The sequence below is a fragment of the Odontesthes bonariensis genome, chromosome 19, assembly GCF_027942865.1.
Source record: "Odontesthes bonariensis isolate fOdoBon6 chromosome 19, fOdoBon6.hap1, whole genome shotgun sequence".
NCBI lineage: Eukaryota > Metazoa > Chordata > Actinopteri > Atheriniformes > Atherinopsidae > Odontesthes > Odontesthes bonariensis.
The window spans coordinates 23,340,929-23,350,455 of NC_134524.1; positions in this window are offsets into that span (position 1 = coordinate 23,340,929).

A 9,527-nucleotide genomic window follows, 5' to 3' on the forward strand; every position below is an offset into this window, starting at 1 on the left:
TGTAAACATCTGAAGAAGCAATATATCATTTCAGTTTGATGTGAAGTCGAGCTTTACACTCGTCTGTATTTCATTGTTCTGCATTTCATTAAAGGTCAGATGTTAACTTTTCTCATGCTTTTCATGTTCTTGCTACACAGATATTTTTGAAGAAAATGTGTGTTTGGTATGATGCTGATGACTGAAGCTGAAAGTTAAGGCTGTTCCAACACTAAAAGGGCACGAGGCTCAACTTCAAGCTGTGAAACTCTTTCAAATGTCTGTTGTGTTGGAATCAGATGTGTGAACGCATTTTAGTCCAAACGTCATGGCTGCACTGAGGGAAAAGGCAGCTAAGCAGGCTAACGGTACTTTGAATTGAACCGTTTAACAAGAGAAAACTGAACTGATCTGTTTGTTAATTCTACAACTGCTCAGTTACTCACACAATCAGGTACTGATTTTTTTACCAAACAGACATTCTGCTGTAATCTCAGATGCTCTCAGTCGCGCTGCTCACGTTGTTTTAGTCCACAACTCTTTTTCTTCTTCTTTTTCTTCCCCGACGGCTACACAACTTACCCAGAACACCTGGTGGCATAGTGTGCACACGACACCCTTGTACTTTATTGGATTGTATCTACAAACTGAAACGCTGATCATTTAAACCTGCTTCAGGCTGTTTCTGTTCCCTTTAGTTTTAAGTTGACTGTGTTTGGCGTACCCTGAGCATTTCAGTGGAAAATGTTCAGCACAGGCTTGGAGTTGTATTGTGTTCTTGTGGTAACTACGTCCCCACAGCTATTATGTCCTTAAGAGTTTCTTAGAAAGCGCTTTCTGCCACTCACAGTGGGAGAATCTCACTGACAAATCCCACTTTGGCCTAAAGATGTGATTAGCGGTGACTTTTGTGTGTTAGCGACTGGCGCTACGGTCCTGGCTGAACAGGAAGTAGCCACCAGAAATGCAAGACAGTTGCTGTAGCGACTGAATGTTACGAAGGACTGTCAGACAGAGACTGCAGACAGCGGTAACAGGAAAAATCCTGGACGTGTCACTGAGAAGAAGCGTCTCTGCACCCCAGATGTTGAACAGCTGGCTGTGAGTTTCTGTCCATGTTGTCTGCTGACAGATTTCACCTGAGTTACCTGCTGACGCTGTGTGTGACATCATTAGCTTAGCTGTTGCCAAGCTACAGAAACAACAGCCCAGACCACTGATGGAGACCTCTGAAGGTTTCTACCACACCAAAATTTAATCAGGGTGGCCTGGATCCTTGCAAGCAGGTCAGAGGGGGGGTCCACCACCGCCAGCCTGTGGCACAAAGAGGAGGACACCAAATTGTTTGTGATGAGCATCCTACCTCTAAACGACATGCTATGCAGCAGCCACTTCCACCTCTTCAGCCTGCCCTCAATGGACTCTAAAACCCCCTCCCAGTTCTTTTTTAAAAACGAGTCGTCTCCCAAATACACCCCGAGGTATCTCAACCCACCCGTCTTCCAACTCAGGCCTCCAGATAAAATGAGTTGGTTCAGCGAGTCTTTCCTCGTTTTAAAAGCTACGCTCTTACCCCAGTTGACTTTGGCTGATGACAGTCTGTTAAAAAGCTCCACATTTCCCTCTAAAACCTGGATGTCTGCCTGCGTGTTTAAAACCACCATGACGTCATCGGCGTAAGCCGTCAGCTTTACCACTGCGGGGCACCCCGGAAATGACACCCCTGACAGCTCCCTCCTGAGCTTATGCAGCAGGGGCTCTATAGCCATTGCATATAACATGCCTGACAGTGAGCATCCCTGCCGCACGCCCCTCTCCACAGGAAAAGGAGCAGCCAGACTACCATTAATCTTCAGTATACTAGCAACATCACAGTACAGAAGCCGGATCCTAGCAATGAAACCAGGGCTGAACCCAAACGCTGCGAGTGTTTTCCACAGGTACTGGTGTTCAACCCGGTCAAACGCTTTTTCCTGATCTACGGAAATCAAATCAGTGCCTACACCCAATTAGCCTGAGATGTCCAAAACATGCCCAATTAAAGTGATGTTATCACTGATTAACCTGCCAGGCACACAGTAGGTCTGGTCAACATGAACCACCTCCGCCATCGCTTCCCTCAGCCTCAGGGCCAGAGCCTTGGACAGGACCTTGTAGTCCCCACAGAGCAGCGAGACTGGCCTCCAGTTCTTTATCTCCTTGTCACCTTTCTTTGGGAGCAGAGTGATCACAGCTCTCCTGCAGCTCTGGGGTAGCAGTCCACTCTTAAAGCTCCCCTGGAACATCTCCAGCATGTCCTCTCCAACAACAGGCCAGAATGTCTTGTAAAAGTCCACAGGAATCCCATCCAGACCTGGAGCCTTTCCGTTGGCCAGGCTCATGAGGGCCCCATGGAGCTCATCTAGTGTCAGGTCTGCTGTTAAAAACGAGTCCGCTGATTCCCCAACCTGAGGCAGATCAGCCAGGAAAACCTTCTCCAGCTCAGGATCTTCTAGTCTCAGTGAGTGGGACCCCGCTGCTGGATCGCAGGCTGTGGATGAGTTTCCTCTGGCCGCTCTTTCTCTCCAGGCTGAAGAAGAACTTGGAGGGGGCGTCCATCATGGAGGCGTTCATGAAACGTGACCTGACCAGAGCTCCCTATGCTGTGATACCCAACAGGTTGGCTAGAGCCTCCTTTTTACTTTTAAGGGCTTCAGTATGCCCTTGATTTCCTGTACCGCTCAGTAAGAGCTGTACTTCAGTCTCCAGGTCCTGAAGGGATCTGGTTATCTGTTTAGTGACATTGCGAGTATACTGTTGACAAAATTGCTTGAGGACAGTTTTTCCGAAATCCCACCACCCCTGCACTGAGGAGAAAGTGAGTTTTTCGGCCCTATGTGCACGCCATAAAAAACTAAAAGCTTCTCTAAAAGAATGGTCTTCCAGAAGGACGGTGTTAAAATGCCAATAAGCGCTGGATGTCTTCACATTTTTAATAAAAACACTACATTGCACCAGGGAATGATCTGACACACCCACCGGGATGATGGAGCAGCTCCTAAACGTGCTAAAATGATGCTTAAAACAGTAAAAGCGGTCTAATCTGGCCAGAGACAGCATGTTGTCTCTACAGTGAGACCAGGTGTATTGTTTGTCTCTGCTGTTAAAGCCTCTCCACACGTCCGTCAGATCATGTGTCTCAATAAGGCGCCTCAGCCGAGCAGACGACGCAGGATGGGGTTCCAGGTGATTCCTGTCCAACACTGCGTCAGCACTGCAGTTAAAATCCCCCCCCAGAAACAAATATTCATCATTAAAACCATTAAAAACATCACCCAGCACATCCAGAAATCTGATCCTACTCACGCCTGTCACGGGAGCATAAACACACAGGAAGACCATGTTTACATCTTCATAGGAAGCCTTTACCATGAGGATGTGGCCCTCCATCACCTGCTGCAGCTCCACAGACTGAGGGCAAAAACCCCTAGAGAACAGGATCCCCACCCCAGCACTGTTGGACATCCTGTGGCTGAGGAAAACCTGCCCCGGCCACTCCCTCCTCCACTCACTCTTGTTCTTGCTGCCACTGTGTGTCTCCTGGACAAACAGCACATCCAGCTTCTTCAACTCAAACAGCTTGAAGAGAGAAGCTCTCTTTGTAGCTGAACGTGCTCCATTAATATTTATAGTCCCAATGTTTATGTTATTCATGGAAAGACACTCAGTGAAAAAAAACACAGATAATAAAGAACACACCCCCATGAATTCATTCATCGTCCTCTAACAGTGCAGCCTTGGCCTTCGTCACCAGTTTTTTAAGTCTAAAAACCTCCGGATCGTTAAAAAACCCTTCCCTCTTCAGCCGGTTCACAGACCTGATAAAACCATCCAGATCAGGGAAAAAGTCCTCAGGCCTCACTCCCCTCTGACCTTTGGTTTCTGCTAAAAACCTCTGGATTTTTTCCCCAGAATAGGCGGTCAGTTTTTCCTCCTGAGAGGCTGTCATCACAACTTCCTCCTCCTCCTCCTCTTCTTCATCTTCCCCCTCCTCAGAGAGACTCTGCTGAGTTCTCCTAGCTTTGCCTCCCCCCTTCTCCTTATCAGCTGTTTTTTTTCCTTTTACTGTTTCTCACACTGAGACACGTCTCCATTGACTCTCCATCATTTACATTTTTATCACCACCTATCCTCGCTACATTATCCTGTCCCGCCCCCACCGTGTCGGGACCCGTAACACCGGCCTCCTCCGCCGGCACCGGGCCCGGGACAGCGGCTTCCTCCGCCTGCACCGGGCCCGGGACAGCGGCCCCCGCAGCCGGCCCCGGTCCCGCGGCCGCGGCATCCGCCTCCCCCACCGGCCTCTCCAGAGCCGGAGACGGAGCCGGAGCCACCGCCGCCCCGGGAACCGAAGCCCCAGCGGCCGCGGAAGTCGAAGCCCCGGCGGCCGGGGGCTCAGCCTCATCCGACCCCGTCCCACACTCGGGACCTCGGCAGTCTCTTTCCTGGCCGCGGGGCACGCCCTGATGAGATGCCCCTCAGCTCCACACCCAAAACACTTCATAGTGTCGGAAGTGACAAACACGACGTAATTAAAACCGTCAATCCTGAAATTGAGGGACAGGTTCAGAGGACTGTTAGGCTCTTTTATAATCATAAATACTTTCCTCCTGTGGCACACCACGTGCCTGAGCTTCGGGGATTTACACCCCAGCAGCAGCATCCTTATGGGGGACACTATCTGTCCATATCTGGACAGAGCTTTGCTCAGCTCTTCATTCTTTATGAAGGGAGGAGCGTTCGAAATGGTGACCCCTTTCGCCAGGTTAACCAGCGGGTACACCGGGGTGAGCACGTCTCTGAGGACAATGCCAGCCTCGACCACCCGCTCCACTTTGTGCACTGCGTCCAGAAAGACCACCACTGCGCTATTCATTCTGGACGCGGACTTTACGCTGTCAAATCCCACCACTTCCCCCACAGCACAGCCCACCTCCTCCACTGAGCAACCTGCCTGCACCAACACCCTGATGGCATGTCGGCGTGTGAGCTTCTCCAGCTCCTCCTGACTACCGCCGGCAGCGGGCATCCTGCCCGACTACCCCCCACCCCACCACCACCACAACACCAAACAGATAACAGACACACAAGACAAAAAACACAGAAAACTGGAAAAAAGTTTTGATAGAAGCTCAAAACACTCGCCACGCTCTCACAAACACTCGCTCCGCAAACCGCTCACGCGTAGGGGAAAAAATACTATAGTTTATTACAGTATTTACTACAGTATACTATAGAATACTATAGTTTACTATGGTATACTACAATATAGTGTGGAAAATACTATAGTAGTTTTCTAGACATTGTAGTATACTATGGTAAATACTATAGTAAGTCGCTACATATTTTACTATACTACAGATTACTATAGTTTACTATAGTATACTACAATATAGTGTGGAAAATACTATAGTAGTTTTCTAGATATTGTAGTATACTATGGTAAATACTATAGTGAGCCTACACATTTTAATATACTGCAGAATGCTATAATTTACTATAATATAGTACAATACAGTGTAGTCGCCGTTGCCTATGACAGAAACCAGTCTTTTTTATTTTTAAACTGTTTATACATATGTCATATATCAATTCTGACCAATTCTTTGAGAGGAATTCATTTCTGACAATTACATGAGCCTAATTAGTGATTGTGACCGTAAAAGGTCATTGTCAATGTAACAGGTTGTAAAATGCCATATTTAGTTTTTAATGTAAACTGGCACACCCCCTTATTTTTTGTAATAATCTATGTAATTTATGTATTTTCACATGACATTTCACACATACAAGTACACAGTTAAAGCTGCAGTCTGCAACTCTTTTTCAAGCATAATGCCTGGAACTGTCCGGGGATTCTGAAAGTAGTACATTAAATACCCCAATACAAAAAAAAAAAAGAGTTCTCCAGGTCCCCTATATGTCCCGCTAGGTCCCTCCAAAGCCAGCAGGTTTGTTTACAAAATTGCAGATCGGACCGGTAAAAGGTAACCAATCAGGTTTACGAGCTGGGCTCTGCTGCCTGTCAATCACCGATTGTGCACGCGCGATACAAGGTAGGCTCGTCCCCACGCTTATTTATCTGGACTATTGAACTTCATTACGGGCTAGTCTACTTACTGTGTCTTCCATGATCGCAACTGACTGGTGAGTTGATGAATGAGGAGCCGTGTACGCGAATCTGGCGTGCACGTCTACGTGCACGAGTTTTCATGTGTTTTGATGGGGCGGGACAGGAAGTTGAATAACTTTTTATTTTTCGGTTAAAAAATAAGCATTTCTTGCATTTTGCGACTACGGAGGTCACCGTTTTCAACTTCAAGCGTTCTGATAGATCATGTAAACTCTTAAAATGCCAAAAATTAGAACTTTACGTATGACAACAACAAATCCTGCTGACTGCAGCTTTAAGTCGTGTTCTCGCGCTGCTGTGGATATCACCAGGGAGAAGAGCTACCTGGCTCTGCTCATGCGCAGCTCAGAAATAAATGAGCATGAGCATGCAACGCTAACTCTCGTCCTCTCGTTGCTGATTCACAGGTACGGTAAAAAGTCATATTGTGGTATTCAGCATAGTTCCATAAGTACTGTGAATGCTTCATCAATTACCCTGCAATATTTCGAGATGATTTTGAGACCAGTCGAATGTGTTGTAAGTTTGTTTTTGAGTTAATTGTCCCGACACACGTGTGTCGGCGAATTGTTCTCATCAACTTAGTTTCACTGAGTGTTGCTGTAAGAGTATAAGCAGTAGTAGCTATCTGTAACATGAGAAAATGTGGGGAACTATTGTTAAAAGTATCTGTCAGCGGTGTAGAAGCTGAAATCAGAGGAAACGCAAGGTTAAAACGACATTCACGGTTATGGCGCGATATCGCCATTTTGTTAAGTGTCGTCCACATGTGTGCGTGTCGTGTGTGTGTGCGTGTTCGTGAAAGACAGAGATGGTAATCGTATTGTACAAATGTTTATATGATGTTAGTGTAGGATAAGTTTAAGTGGGATTGTATATGTATTATGTGAGTTTGATTAATTCAGAAAGAATAGTGAATACGTATTGTCTGATGCATATCTTTTATGGAATATGTTGAGTTATATTTTGCATTTGTGTCAGAAATAAATGAGCATGAGCAACGCTAACTCTCGTCCTCTCCTTGCTGATTCACAGGTACGAGTTAGCTCATGTACATCTTGGCTACGCAGTGCTCTTTAGCCTGTGTAACCCTTGCTGCTGGTCCAGATTTCCCCTAGGTCTGGTGCCGGTAATATCAAGGTCAGATTTGCTATTCTGAGGAATGTCAATAGACTTTCATTGTAGGAGTGAGAAGCAAATTCTTTTGAAATTGATTAAACATACATCCGAGGATGCTTCTCCTTCATTCACCCTAAGTGAAGCCTTGGCCAGGAGGACTTGATGTCATCAGGTGGCATCCACCGTTCACTGGCTGTTTCAACCCTGAACCACAACAGCCTCCCGGTGGTGGGTCGGTAGTGGTGGCCAAGTCACTACCCATCTCCTCCTCCTGGCTTCCAGCTAGCCTCCTCCCTCCTACTCCATAACCAGCACGACGCTTTTTCCGCTGCCTCCCCCATCCTGCGAGCTGCAATCTTTCTTTCCCTCCCTCCCAATCCGATGGCTGTGAACATTCTCCACAACGACTGGGCCGGGAAACCTCGACAGCCGACCTCGACAGGGAACAGCCATGACTGCCATCCCTTCTCCCTACACTCGTGCAGAAGGTCCTGATACTTTGAGCTTTTCCGTTCAAAAGCCTGTTCACACCCCTCTTCCCATGGGACAGTAAGTTCTATGAGGATGATCTTCTTGGCTTCTTCCGACCACAGCACCACATCCGGCCTCAGGGATGTCTGGACAACCTGTGGGAACTTCAGCCTTCCCCCCAGGTCGACCTTCATTTCCCAGGATTGGGCCTTTTGCAGCAGGCTAGGTTTTGCTGTACCTGTGGTTGGTGGCTTCCTCCCTTCCCTTACAAACTGGATTGATGTTGCCGTTTCTTCTTCCTCTCCTGCTCTAGGGTGTTGGCAAGTGTCATGAGCACCTTGTCATGGCGCAACCTGTACCTTCCTTGGGCAAGTGCAGTTTTACACCCAGACAGGATGTGCGCCATGGTTCCATCCCCACAAAGTTTGCAGTGAATAAAATCACAGAAAGTCATTACTGGCTCTCTGAAAAGTCGTTAGAAGTCGCCAGATGGTGTCATGACGTTACATATGACATCCCAGCGTCACCCATGACACGCTGATCTCTAGAAAACATGCCTACATCGCTACGCTATGAGACAATTATAAAAACCACTTGGCTGGACTTGAAATAGCTGTATTGTATTTGCTTTATTTTAGGCTGTCGCTCTGAATAAAAGTTTAACACTTATAAACATAAGATTATATTTATGTTATATTATACATTATACTTAAAAACTTTAACACAAATAGCCTAAATATGAAATATAAATGCATACATATTTACAATTATTGTTTACAACAATAAGAACTATTAAAGTACAATTTAGTACAATACCCTTACTATCTTTAGACATTTTCTAATACAGGCATCTTGATGAGTATAATTGACTCTTGTACATAGCAAAAGCATTTGCACAAAATATCATTAGGTTTACAAAGCAGTATTTCATTGGTCTTTCTGAACTTCACAATTTGTCTGGCAGTATTCACCTTAGCAAAATCATCATAGATTCTTAACTGTCTGGGGTCCTTTTGGAATCTAAAAAATTGTAGGTACACCTCCTCACACTGGCATGCTGATAAGCAACCACAATTGGGCTTACAAAGGAGTATGGATTTAATGCTGCCATGTTCTCCTGTTTTTAGAGCCACACAGGAATTATTGCGTTTAAAATTGGCTGCATACGTTTCAGTTGTGTATAAAGTGTGGTTGATGAAACATCTCTTGAACTCTTACCCTGAAGAGTATATCAGTTCCAAAGAGAATGGACTCCCCCAGTGTAATTACTCTGGTTGTGTAATTCCCTACAACCCGAGCACCACTTCCGACTTTGTATGATTTTGACACTATGTTGTCTTTGTTAACAAGTTTGTTGAAAAGATCACAGACATCATCACAGGCATTGTTGAATAATTCAGTGTTGTGCATTAGTGTTTTGGTGTTAAAAAATCTTCTAAAAATTTGTTCAGGGACTGCCTGTGTGCCATTGAACATTTCAAGAAGAGTGCCAATTGTGTCTTCATAAAGAAATGCAGAATTGGCCCAGAGCGGACCCCACATGTCAACTGCAGTGCTAAGATGGGTTAAGCAGTGAACGTTGAAAGAAACATGACATTTCCCATAAAGCTCTGGTACCTCAACAACAAAACGTGTAAGACAGGAGGAAGCAAGCAAAATATCAGCTTTTTCTATATGACCCTGGAGGAGTGTGTAGATGGAGAAGACAAGCAAAAGCCAGTGATTAAAATATTGCTGGGGTAAAACTGTTTTCAAAAGAATGGGGGAATAAAATAAAAGAAATGCC